Here is a 14,907-nt window from a genome sequence, read left to right on the forward strand (position 1 = left end):
AAGAGAGAAAAATGTTTCTTGTCAGGACTGAGCAGGTAGATTATTCCCTTTTCATGTAAGGCATGTATAAAAAGGCAGAAATGCCAATTTTTGGCATTGATGCACTCTTGGAATTAGTTCTGTCAACACCCCTACAGGTGGCACAAGAGAAACAGATTAAGAAATTTGTTGAGAATATGTGGTCATTCCAAAATCCTGTTTTGGCTGTCCTCTTCAGCATCCTTTTAAGCCCCTGGATCCAATTCATTAAATCTTCTTGATTTGGAAAATAATTTTTCTGCATCCTACCATAAAAATTAAAAAGCTATTTTGTAACAGAAGTATCTGTTAAATGTCAAAAATCTGCCATGTGTTAGCAGAGTTGAAGTGCTCCCATTGGTTCAAGAACAAGATGCCAGCTGTAGCTTAGGTGACTCACAAGATAGGTAATGATCACGTACACATGTTGTTTTTGTTTCCATTCTAGCCTCACTACTGGGATATGTACCAGAAAACAGTCCTAATACAAATTCAGCTCACTTCCTGAAGATTTTTGAAGTAACTTACTTTTTTTTTATCAAATTCAATTTTTCACATTTGTTGTTGTGCTAACATAATTGTCTCTTAAACGTGTCATGGATTGAGATCATGAATTAATGAATTTTGTCTTGCTTACTTTTAAATCCCCAGTACTTACCATGTGGCAAATATTGTATGCACTAGATAAATGCCTATTGAGTGATGATAATAATGAATGAGTAAATTATTCTCTTAATACTCCTAGTTCATTTATTTCACTATAAATAATAATAATAGTACATTTTCCAATGTTGTTATTAGTAGTTAATAAAAGCACCATGATTATTAGTATCTACTCAATTGGAATATTAGAATATAAGTAGAACAGTAAAGGCCATTACTTTGAAAATCCCAGCCATCCACCTAATTTAATTTCTCTTACACTCAGTATTGGTTGTGAAGTAAAATCTACATAAACCATGATAGACAATTCAGGCATCATAATTAAAACTGACCTCCTCTGTCCTTTGTCTATCACGTGATTCTCTTTTTGCAAAAAAAAAAAAAAAAAAAAAAAAAAAAAAATCACCAAAGCTTTTGTTTATCACACTGACTGAAATGTCAAGGACTCCAATGATTATGACTCTTAGAGTAAAGCTTTATCAGAAGTATGTAGCACTTGGAATACTTAAAATAAAAAAATAATAATACCATATTAAATGTTTTGATTTGAGATCTGCCGTATTCTCACATTGTAGCAATTTATTTGATTCTCTACATTTCAGAAACCAAACACGAGAATGGCAGTAACCCCGGTTACTCAACGGAAAACAAAGAAACAAAAAAAGTAGCGCAACCGTGGTTGTAGCAGGCTAAGTGAACATGGCATGTAAGAGTAAAGCATCAGCCTTCACCAGTGTGAATCCTATGATCAGCCAGCTGTTTGTGAGACAGTCTGCTGTGCATGAGGAAAGATGGGAGGGAGATGATTAATCCTGTGAAATATCAGGCATGTTTAGGAGGGGAGAACAGAAAAAGAGGATTAAGTGACCAGGCTCTACATGACCTGATCCCTGCCTATATTTCCAGTTTAAGCTCTCAGCAACCACCTCACTGTATATGTTCCTATAATAAGGAACTCTTCAGTTTGATCGAATCCTCTTGTCGTTTCTCCATTTTGGACTTTTTCAGACTGTGCTCTTTCTATCTGGAATACTTCTCCCCTCGCTGCCACCATTCTCGCTTCCTTGGGTGATTCCTATTCACTTTGTGTAAATCAACTTAGAAATCATTCTGAAAAAGGCTTGCCTGACTCTACTAAACTTGTGTCATATATCCCTTCCATGTTCTCAGATATCAACCCAGAGTTTATCACATTAGGTTGTAATTCAAGATATGCTCTCTACCATACTCTGCCTCTTACGTTCTCTGAAGGCAGGAGATACGTCCTGTAACCATATCTCTCTTGTTCATCATCATTTGCCCAATTCCTTGCGCAGCGCCTGTTTCATATAGTAAATGCATCTGTTGATTTAAAGCAAAATTGAATAATGAACAAAGACAGTTATTCATTAAGCATTCATTAACTCCTTAGTAGAGAGCCCAAATAACTCAGAAGAAACAAAAGTGAATACTAGGCAAGGGAATAGAAACCAAGACAAAAGTTCAGCTGCAAGGGTTCAGGAATTCAGAACAGATATTAGGTGGGAGGAGAGTTATATCATGTAACAGCCTGGGCAGCAGGATGGGAGAAATCGGTCCTTTTACGTTAAAAAGGGGATCCAGAATATAGTAGCAGATAGAAATCAGGCAAACCTCAGCTTTAGACAGAAAATATTTTGTGCTGTTATTTTCAGGACAGAAACTGATCTTTGATCATAGTTGGAGAGAGAAGAGTGACATTTAGCATTTGCTGTGTGATTAAAAATATTTTTATTTGACCAGTTTTATGGAAATATAATTTACATGTAGAAAAATTCATCCTTTTCAGAGTACAGTTCTGTGAGTTTCAACAAATGTATACAGTCATGTAATCATCACCATAATCACGATATAGACCAGTTCCTTCACTCCATCACTGTAGTTATCCCTCACCCTCACTTTCAGCCCCTGGCAACCAATCATTTGTTTTCTGTCCCTAGAGTTGTGCCTTTTCCAGAATGTCATATAAATGGAATAATAAACTGTGTGGCCTTTTGAGCCTGGCTTCCTGTAATTAGCATAATACATTTGTGACTCATTTCTGGTTTTGTGTGTACATATTAGGGTTTTTTTGTTTTGTTTTGTTTTGTTTTTAACCCCACAAGTGCAAATTCTGCAGTTAAGTTTGCCACATATGGGAAAATCATAGGAGTCAGCACATCCGCAGTGCAATGGGCAAGACTTGCCTTGGGAACACCAACTTTGTGATCATGCTGTCTCCCCTGTCAGGTAATAAGTATTTATTAGCTTATCTTTTATTGCTGAGTGGTATTCCTCTGCTGGATACGTCACAAATTGTTTATCCATTCTCTTATTGAAGGCTATTTGCTTTGCTTACAGTTTTTGGCCATTATGAATAAAGCTACCATAAATACTCATGTACACAACTCTTGTGTGGAGATAATTCTTTCTCCCTTCAGGTAAAATAAATATTTGACTTTAGCAAAAGTGTCAGACTGTTTTCCAAAGTTGCTGTAATATTTTGTATTTCAAGCAACAGTTTATGAGAACTCCAGTTAGTCAACATCCTTGCCAGCCCTTGAGATTGTCAGGTTGTTCATCTGAGTGCTCTATTTTGTTTTGCATTTTATTTTTGTTTGTGCATTTCTAATCAGTGTGTAGTGATATCTCATGGTGGTGTAATGATACTGATTATTTCCTTTTCTTGCGTTCAGTGTTAGACATACCTTTGCCTCATTGAAGTGTTTGTTTAAATCATATCCATTTGTACTTGGAATGTTTGTTTCCTTCTTATTATTTATTGAACTTTGAGATTCTTATATATATCTGACATACAAGTCCTTTGCCAGATATATGCTTTGCAAGCATTTTACCCCAGTCTGACTTCCCCTTTCATTGTGTAAACAACTTATTTAGAACAGCAGAAATTTTACACATTTATAATGTCCAATGTAAATTTATTATGGCTAAGTTTTGATGTTGTATTTAAGAAACGTTACCTCCCTCAAGTTCACAAAGATGTTTTCCTCAAGGAGTTTTATGGTTTCAGGTTTACATTTAGGTCTGTGATTCAGGTTGATTTAATTGTGTATATTACATGAGATGTGAGTGATATTCATATTTTCTTATGGATATCTAATTGTTGCAGGATCACTTGTTGAAAATACTGTTTTTTCCCCCATTGAATTACCTTTCTTAAAAATCAATTGGCCTCTCTCTCACCACTCCTTTCCAAAATGATACTGGAAGTCATTGCTAACGCAGTAAGGTAAGAAAAGTAAATTAAAGGTATACAGATTGGGAAGGGACTAATAAAACTGTCTTTGTTTGCAGATGACATGATCATCTGTATAGAAAATCTGAAAGAATTGACAAAAAAAGGTCCTGGAATCAGTAAGTAGTTACAGCAAGGTTGTAGGTTGTACGAGGTTAATATACAAAAATCAATAACTTTCATACATACCAGCAGTATACAAATGAAACTTGAAATGAAAAACACCATGCCATTTGCATTAGCACCCCCCCACCAAAATCTAACAGAATATGTACAAGATGTATATGAGGAAAACTACAAAACCCTTGTGGATAAAAATCAAAGAACGAAATAAATGGAGAGATAGTTCATGTTCATGGATAGGAAGACTCAGTGTTGTCAAGATATTAGTTCTCCACAACTCGATCTATAGATTCAGTACAATCCCAATCAAAATCCCAGCAAATTGTTTTATAAGTATAGGTAAAATGATTCTAATGTTTATCTGGAAAGGTAAAAGACCCAGAATAGGCAAATCAATATTGCAGGAGAAGAACAAACTTGGAAGACTGGCACCACCCTACTTCATACTTACTATAAAGCTACAATAATCAAGACAGTGTGTTATTGGTGAAAGAATAGACAAATAGATCAATAGAACTGAATAGAGAGCCCAGAAATAGACCCCCTACAAATATATTCAACTGATCTTTGACAAAGGAGCTAAAGCAATACATTGGAGCAAAGATTGTGCTGAAACAACTGGACATTCACATGCAAAAAAATGAATCTAGGCACAGATCATATACTCTTGACAAAAATGAACTCAAAATGGATCATAAACCTAAATGTAAAGTGCAAAATGAAAAATTAAAAGATGACACAGGAGAAAAACTGTGACCTTGGGTATGGTGATGACATTTTAGATACAGCACTAAAGACAAAATCTATGAAAGAAATAATTGATAAGCTGGACTTAATTAAAATAAAAACTTATACCCTGAGAAAGATAAGGTCAAGAGAATGAGAAGACAATCCACCAACGGGGGAAAATATTTACAAAAGATCCATATGATAAAGGACTATTATCCCGAATATACAAAGAAATCTTAAAACTCAACAGAAAAAGAAATGAATAAAATATGGGTCAAAGGCCTTTACAGACTCCTCACAAAAGAAGATAAATAGCTGACAGATAAACATGTGAAATAATGCTCCACATTATGTGTCATCAGGGAAATGCAAATTAAAACAGTAATGAGAGACCACTACACACCAATTAGAATGGCCAAAATCCAGAACACTGACAAGAAGCGCTGGTTAGTATGCTGGTGAGGATGTGGTGCCACCAGAGCTCTCATACATCACTGTAGAGAACGCAAAATGATACAGTCACTTTGGAAGACAGTTTGGCAATTTCTTAAAAAGTCTAAGCATACTCTTATCACACAATCCAGCAATTGTGCTCCTTGATATTCACTCAAAGGAGCTGAAAATTTATGTCCACGTAAAAGCCTGCACATGGGTATTTATAGCAGTTGTATTCATAATTGTCAAACCTTGGAAGCCACCAAGGTGTCCTTCAGTAAGTGAATGGTTAAAGATACTGTGGTACATTTAAACAATGGAATATTATTATCCAGTGCTAAAAAGAAATGAGCTAGTGAGCCATGAAAAGATGTGAAGGAAGCTTTAATGTAGTTTATATGTGAAAGGAGCCAATCTGAGAAGTCTGTTGTATGATTCCAACTGTATGTTATTCTCAAAAATGCAGAACTATGGAGACAATAAAAAGACAAGTGAGTGCCAGGGACAAGGGGAAAAAGGAAGGAATTAATAAGCAAAGTATAGAGGGTTTTTAGGGCAGTGAAAACACTCTGTGTGATACCATACCGATGAATACATTATGTATTACTCCAAACCCATAGAATGTACTACTTCAAGAGTGAAGCCTAAGGTAAACTCTGGACTTTGGGTGATTATGCTATGTCAATGTAGGTACATCCTTGGTGCGTGATGATGATAATGGGGGAGGCTATGCATGTGTAGGAGAAGAGAGTATATGGGAACGCTCTGTACTTTCTTCTCAATTTTATTATGAATCTAAAAACTCCTCTGAAACAATTCTTTGAAAAAAATCAATTGACCAGCTATGTGCGGGTCTATATTAGGACTCTGTATTCTGTGCCATGGATTTATGTTTCTATCCTCTCTCTAATACCACATTTTCTTCATTAGTGTAACTTTGCAATAATTATTGAAATTAAGTAAAGATTATCTTCTGACTCAATTCTTTTTCAAAAATACCATTTTGCTCTTCTAATTCCTTTGCAATTTCACATAAATTTTTAGAATCAACTTGTTGATTTTTAGAAAAATTCGTGCTGTGACTTTGATTCTTGCTGAGTTAGTTGAATCTATAAATCAGTTTTGTTAGAGTTGCCATCTTAACAGTACTGAATCTTCCAATCCATGAACACAATCTTTCTCTCTCAACTTGTTAAGGTCTTCTTTGATTACCATTGTCAGTGTTTTATATTTTCTAGCATAAAGATCTTGTATATATTTTGTCCGATTTGTATCTAAGCGTTTCATGGTTCTGATACAAATTTAAATGCTAATTTTTTTATAAACTTAAAAAAATTTGAAATAGAATTAGATCAAAAGAAATTTTTCAAAGTACAAAGTTCCTCTGTACCCCTCACCCTGTTTCCCCCATTGTTAACAACTAAGGAACCAACATTGTTATCTTATTATTAAAAAAATTCACACTCTATTAGTATTTCATTAACATCTTTTTTCTGTTCCTGGATTGTATCCAGGATATCCCATTACATTTAGCTGTCATATCTCCTTAGACCTTTCTGGTCTGAGACAGTTTCTCATATTTCCTTCTTTTTGGTGGTCTTGACAGTTTTGAAGAGTATTAGTCAGATATTTTTAGAATTTTTCTCAGCTGAGATTTGTCTTTTTCTTATGATTAGACTGTCAAATATATACAATGTGTGTAAGTATATGTTTGTGTAATGTATACATGTATTTTTATAATTTATAAGTGTATGAAATATGCATATATTTATATTCTTAGTATAAACATATGAAATATGTAAAATGACACTGGTGACTGATGACTCTGGTTGAGCTCAAACAAAGCTTAGCAAACTTACCAGATCATTCTGCCAGCACAACCAATTATTCAGAGTTGGCAAATGAGATCATCCCTATGTTCCCCAATGAAGTAGTGGGTTTTTCTTCACTGTCAGCTGGCTAGGAAGCCCCTGCTAGAACAGTAGCCATTACCCTGCCAGATGGGGACCCATCAACTATCTCAGAGGAATCAGACCTCTTATTCTCACATTGGTCTTCTAAGGAAGGTCACCACCCCAGAATCTAAAGTGATTTTCTACATGTGACGTGATTGGACATGTTTCTCACTATGAAAAACAAACAAAAAGAACAGGGGAAAAAAACACCCAACTGCTCAAAATACAACCTTTTGTCAGACACTTCACAACCTATTCTCTCCTAAAAATTACTCCTGACTCTGCAAAGAAAAGTAAGGAGATCAGGAAGTTTCCAACCATCAGCAAAGCCATCACATGCTGCTCCAAGAGAAAGTTCCCCAGACAGTAACTTCATTAACCTTAGACAGTGGCTCCCCTTTTGTGTGGGGCAGTTCCCTCGGACACTGTGCTGTTCTTCTTGGTTATATCCTGAATACAGGAGGAATTTCATGACTCCATTTGGGAGTCATCTCCTGGACATGGATTCTCTCCTTCCCCAGATTCTCAGTCTTTTTTAATCACCAGATTCAAAGAGTGTTTCTGCATAGAGATTGAAGAGTGGGGTGTAGGCTGGCCAACCCTCAGTCAAGTGTTCTGTTGTCCCCAGTTTATCATTGTTTCACTGCTCAATTACTCGTTTTTGTTTTTCTACACAGAATCAAGAACAGCCTTCTATAGGACATTTTCCCTTGTGTGTTGTTCTCTGGTTTTGCCCAGTTTTTGCTCACCAGTATTTGAGGTGGGCAGGCAGGCATTTCTCACCATTGTTCCTAGGGACAGGAAGATACTATGGAACATCGCTGTGATTTACTTAGTCCTATTTTGGCTTAATTTTTATACAAGATATTAATAATATTAACATTGCCATTAGATTGAATATTGTTGTAATTACTCTGTTCATCTCAATAGCAGTAGTAGTAGTACTAAGAGTCGTAGCATCACTAATTATGATCCCTTGATGGAAACTCAGTAGACAGGATTAGTAGACTGACCTTGCTTTTAATGATCTAAATAATCAAATCTGATAGAAAACCAAAATATCTAGTTTACTTTTATATTCCATAAGTTCCTAGGATCTTTTCAGAGGTATTTCCTGAGCCAGCTGGGAAAGATGAGAAACCATTAAAGGACAATCCCATACTTGTTCACTCCTTCCCACATTCTGTATACCAAGCTGAGGGTGCTGCCTGCCACTACTGGGCACACACTGACCTAAAAAAAAGTTTTCTCTGTTTGTTTTGGCCCTTAAACTGCCAGGTGAGACAAACCTGGTCAATTATGTGTGTTAATACTTGACTTGCCCTTCCAAGACTCCATCCATAAGATACATTAATGTTCCTTATTAGAAGAAATATCTTCAGCAGCTCTCCTGCATGAAGTAAAATTTACCCGTAGTCTATATATTAGATACCAGCTACTATATACAAAACAGATAAACATCAAGGTCCTACTGTATAGCACAGGGAACTATATTCAATACTTTGTAATAACCTATAATGAAAAAGAATATATATGTGTAACTGAATCACTATGCCGTACACCAGAAACTAACACAACATTGTAAATCAACTATCCCTCAAGTGAAAAAATAAAAATAAAAAAGCATATTAAACTATGAGATACGGGAGGTTTTGTTTACATGTTTCCTCCTTGAAAAAAATCGTATAGGCCAACTTTTCAATTAATTATTTTGAGCTTAAGTCCTAAATCATTAAATCTCTGAATACGTAGGACAGTTAGAGAATAAATTAACAAGTGTGATACTTAATTCAATTGGTACTTGAAGTGTGATACTTAATGCAATTAATTCAATTCAATTGTGAAGTTGCTATTTTATGGATTAAATAAAATAGGCATACTGGTAGACTGTTTATAGCCACAGGTTTATATGCATTTTACACGTAACAGGAAAATGAACTAAAGAGCATGGCTTTAGCATGGAGGGTATCTCTTACTTTGACAATCTTCTGTCAGCTGTGGGCAGTGGATGTAAAACAGCAAGTCCTGACTTGCATTCTATACAGTTCCTTGCATAGTCTCTCTCATAGAGCCTGATCATAGGAACCGTAAGTGCTCAATTGAAACTTTCCATATTTTGCCTCAAGATCTCATTAAGCAATTCTTCATGTTTGCTGAGTATATTTTCTTCCAAGTTAATGTAGGCCATTTCTTTCCCCAGCCTCCTGGGGAAAGAAGGTTACTCACTGCTTCCCCAGCCTCTTCGTATATTTCAGTGTGCTCTTCCAGCTTCCCCTTGCTCAAAGCTTAGTCTCAAAGCTTTCAAGTTTGTTTGTTTGTTTTTATTGAGGTATAGTCAGTTTACAATGTTGTGTCAATTTCTGGTGTACAGCACAATGCTTCAGTCATACATATGCATACATATATCCCTTTTCATATTCTTTTTCATTATAGGTTACTACATGATATTGAATATAATTCATAAAAAAGAATAAAATAACGCCATTTGCAGCAACATGGATGGACCTAGAGATTGTCATTCTAAGTGAAGTAAGCCAGAAAGAAAGAAGAATACCATATGATATCACTTATATGTGGAATCTAAAAAAAAAGACAAACGAACTTATTTACAAAACAGAAACAGACTCACAGACATAGAGAACAAACTTATGGTTACCAGGGGGGAAAGGAGGTGGGAAGGGATAAATTGGGAGTTCAAGATTTGCAGATACTAGCTATTATATATAAAATAGATAAACAACAAGTTTCTGCTGTATAGCACAGGGTTTCAACTTTTTTGTTAGGGCAACACTCTATTCCTAGGTACCAATTTCTGTACCAATTACCTATTGCTGTAAAAGAAGCCATCTCAAAATTTAGTGGCTCAAAATACCATTTTATTTGTTCATTGTTCACTATTCTGAATGTCCTCAGTTAAGCCTGGATTCAATTGCACGATTTTCCTGCTGTTCTTTTCTCCTGTGTTTCAAGTGGCTGCAGTCATTTGGTAATTCACTCATGTCTTGATGGTCTACACTCACACTTCTGACAGTCGGTGTTGGATGTTGGCTGACCCCCATGTCTCCAGCATACCAGCCTGGGCTACACCACATAACTGAGAAGGAATTTCAAGAAAGATGAAAGTGGATATTCTCAAGGCCTTTTAAGATCTACATTTAGAACTCCCATGTCAATCCTATTGGTCAAAATAAGTCACAAAGAATTTGCGTCCAAAAAAGAGTTAAGTGAGAAGATGGTAGTATGATTTGTTTTCATTTTTACTGGATGAAAATTTCTAAACTCTTCTATCTTAGATAAAGTGATATCATCTATTTAATCACTACTTTTTGATAGAAAATCAGGTTATTTTCTAGAAGTCATTACTCAAAGTTAAGGATATAAATTAATTATAACAATAATCTAAATATGAAACCCAAAATTAAGTTTAAAAAACCTACTTGAGGATCCAATCATATTAAAATTGTGCTAACTTTCTATTTTAAAAACATTCCAAATATTTCATGTGAGCTTAAACCCCAGGTAATAAGAATATATGTTTACAAATAATAATATATTAAAAGACTCAAAAATTTATGATAATTACATAGTTTAAACAAAAGAACAAAAAAGTCACCATGGCAGAATCCAAAGTTCAGAAACAAGCATACATATTCAGACATATCTCTGTGAGTGTGTGAATACACACGCACAGGCATACACACACATTTAAGCTACATTTTAAAGGAATAGTTGGACTTGGCTACCCCCAAATTTAAAGTGTTTATAAAGAACAAAACAATGCAAGTTTTTCAGATCAATGACTATTTGAATTTTTGTATGTACATTTGAGACACTGGGTTAATGTAAATATATTTTCAATGAATGAGAAAAATATGAGCATACAATAAAGTAGCAAATTTAAAAAGACTGAACTGACAGTTTACAAAAGAAGGAATTGTACATACCTATGCATATATATTTATATACACAGTAGATACGATGTGGAGAATAAATAAGACTGAAACAGAGGTGTATATAAGGAAACAATTTACAAAATATTAGGAAGCTAGGACAAAATGGTGACAGAAACTAGAGAGATTTGAGATGTTATGAAGCATTTGTTGATATAGTTAATCTGAGATTATTGAATGGAAAAAGGATATTAAAAATTACTCCCAGGTTTCTAGTTTAAGTATCCGAATGGAGTATGGCTATGTTTAACAGTATGGTTAATTCTGGGTTAAAGTGTTGGGAATCCCTTTTGAACATGGTGAATTAAGCTATTATCTCCTTTCCAGTCTCACTGTTTTCACTTTCTGAACCCTCTTTTAAATAGGTGTTAGAACTTTTAAGTCAATTTTCTTTATGTTTCAAATTCTCTTTGAAAAAAATTTTTTTCTTTTGCTTTACAGTGACATTTTGAGGGAAAATTCATTCCTTGGGTATACTTTCTAGCTCTCTAATATGCTTTTCCACTTTGTCCATTCTACTCTTTAACTTAGCCATTATCTGTAATTATTTCTTATACATAACAATGCAATGTTTTAAAAGAACTTCCTGTTCCTATTCCATGCATGTAATACTCATATTAGCTAAACTTATATTTCCTGCACTTGTAGTTGCATTAACAATTTCTCTCTGTAACTTCTGTTTGTTGAGTCACTATTATTTCATTCACAGTATTGACTTTAATTAAATGTTTGGTGACCTTTAAACAGAATAGTTCTATGTGTGCTAGTGCAAAAAAGAAGTCAGAATGGGTTAATGCTTGAATGAGAAGTAAGGGAATGGAGACACAGTGATTACCCAATAATTTTAGAAGATAGTCTTTAAAGGATAGAAAAAAAGGAGGAACACAATAGTTCGAGAGGACAAGGTATTAAGAGAGAGGTTTGTTTGAATGTTTGTGTGTTTTGATTTTCCTATTTTATATTATTGTTTAGAAGGGAAGATACCAGCTCACGCTCCTTTGCAGTGTGACCTGCTTATGCCCCTTCCATAGGCAGAATCTATTTCGCTTACTCTTGAATCTGGACTCTGCAGTAGAATGTGGAAGAAGAGATGATGTATAACTTGTAATATTAGACATTAAGTAACCGCATCTGTACATCTGTAACCACAGCCCTTTTTAGAGAGCTTCCACATCTAGGACCACGTGCCACCATGATGGGCCCCAAGCTCCACAAAGATAGAAGCTCCTTTGTTCGGGACCTTGCCCTATGTATTCTTTATCCGGCTGTCAGTACATTTCCTTTAATATCCTTTTGTAATAAATCTGTAGTCTACTGAGAAAAGAAAGGAAGGAAGAAAGGGAGCTAGGAAAGAAAGAAGGGAGGGAGGAAGGAAGGAAGAAAGGAAGGAAATCTGTAACTACAAACTTGTACCTCTTAGAATGGTCCCTCCTGGAGAGAAAAAAAAAAAACATAACAATAATACAGCTACACTAAGGCAAACATGCTGTGAGGAAGCTCAGACAAGCCACATGAAGGGAGAGAGGGAAGCCACATGGAGGAATATGAAGATGCCAGACATGTGAGTGAAACATTTATGTACTTCCAGCCCTGCCCCATCACCAGTTGATTGCAGCTGATTTACTGGAGTAGAACCGCCTAGCTGAGCTCTGAATTCTTGACCTACAATTTCCTGAGCAAATAAAATGCTTGTTTAAACTTCTAGTTTTGGCGTGCAACAAAAGAAAACTATAACAGTGAGAGTGTCTCTGTAACCAGCCACCCTTTTCTTCCTAAGCACAAATAATTTTAATGGTTAGTATTCCTATAGAGTTTTTCTTTTTAAATTAACTTCAACACATACAGAACATTTATAAAGATTAAAATAACAAATACATATATTAATTACCCAATTTAAGAAACAAAACATTATAAAAGGTAATAACAGCCCCTGTACATCCCTGTATAACCATACAGGGTTATGAAGTAACCCTCCCTCCCTCCCCTGATGAAGTAACCACTATCTTGCAATGTTGTTTATTGTTTTTAGTGTCCTCTGCCTCATTTTATTGTGCTTTACTTTATTGTGCTTCGCAGATACTGCATTTTTTTTTCCTGATTGAAGATTTGTGGCAACCCTGTGTGAAGCAAGTCTGTTGGTGCTATTTTTCCTACAGCATTTGCCCACTTCATGTCTGTGTCCCATTTTGGCAATTTTCCCAATATTTCAAACTTTTTCCATTAGTATTATATTTGTTATGGTGATCTGTGATCAGTGATCTTTGATGTTACTACTACAACTCCCTGAAGGCTCAGATGATGCATTTGTGACCAATAATGTATATTTTAATTAACATATGTACATTATTTCTTTAGATATAATTCTATTGTCCACTTAATAGACTGCAGTATAGTGCAAACATAACTTTTATATGCACAAGGAAACCAAAAAATTCATGTGACTCACTTTATTGTGGTGGTCTGAAACTAAACTTGCAATATCTCTGAGGTATGCCTGTATTTCTACTACATATATATTTTTTCTTAAGCACTATAGGCTATTCTTATGCAAATTTAATCTTCATACAAATGGAATTTTACTGCATTATGCATCGGCAAACTGTCATCTTTTTATAAATTGAAGTACAGTTGATTTACAATGTTGCATTCATTCCTGGTGTACAGCATAGTGATTCTGTTATATATATATATATTCTTTCTCATTATATTTTTTTATGTTAATATGTAAAGGTTTATTCGTTTTTTTAAACTTTTTTTTACTGATTTATAATCATTTTACAATGTTGTGTCAAATTCCAGTGTAGAGCACAATTTTTCAGTTATACATGAACATATATATATTCATTGTCACATTTTTTTCTCTGTGAGCTACCATAAGATCTTGTGTATACTTCCCTGTGCTATACAGTATAATCTTGTTTATCTAGTCTAAAATTTTGAAATCCCGTCTATCCCTTCCCACCCTCCGCCCCCTTGGCAACCACAAGTTTGTATTCTATGTCTATGAGTCTGTTTCTGTTCTGTATTTATGCTTTGTTTGTTTTTGTTTGTTTTTTTTTTTTTAGATTCCACATATGAGCGATCTCATATGGTATTTTTCTTTCTCTTTCTGGCTTACTTCACTTAGAATGACATTCTCCAGGAGCATCCAGGTTGCTGCAAATGGCGTTATGTTGTCGGTTTTTATGGCTGAGTAGTATTCCATTGTATAAATATATCACATCTTCTTTATCCAGTCATCCGTTGATGGACATTTAGGCTGTCTCCATGTCTTGGCTATTGTAAATAGTGCTGCTATGAACATTGGGGTGCAGGTGTCATCCTGAAGTAGGGTTCCTTCTGGATATATTATAAGGTATTGAATATAGTTATATGTGCTATACCGTAGGACCTTGTCTATCTACTTTATATATAACAGTTTGTAACTGTTAAATCTGAACTCTTAATTTATCCCTCCCCCTGCCTTTCCCCTTTGGTAACCATAAGTTTGTTTTCTATGTCTGCGAATCTATTTCCTGTTTGTGAATAAGTTCATTTGTATCATTTTTTAGATTCCAAATGTAAGTGATACCATATGATATTTGTCTTTCTCTGACTTATATCACTTAGTATGATAATCTCTAGGTCCATCCATGTTGCTGCAAATGGCATTATTTTATTCTTTTTTATGGCTGTGTAGTATTCCATTGTATAAATATACCAAGCTTCTTCATCCAGTCATCTGTTGATAGACATTTCGGTTGCTTCCATGTATTGGCTATTGTAAACAGTGCTACTGTGA

The 14,907-nt window shown here is 34.9% G+C and overlaps 1 pseudogene; it reads right to left on the reverse strand.

Moving 5' to 3' along the window:
* Positions 1–2,760: 2,760 nt before the first annotated feature.
* On the reverse strand, positions 2,761–2,939 carry LOC116151110 (U1 spliceosomal RNA; annotated as a pseudogene).
* Between the last annotated feature and the right edge of the window lie 11,968 nt (positions 2,940–14,907).

This window comes from Camelus dromedarius, chromosome X (assembly GCF_036321535.1).
Source record: "Camelus dromedarius isolate mCamDro1 chromosome X, mCamDro1.pat, whole genome shotgun sequence".
Lineage (NCBI taxonomy): Eukaryota > Metazoa > Chordata > Mammalia > Artiodactyla > Camelidae > Camelus > Camelus dromedarius.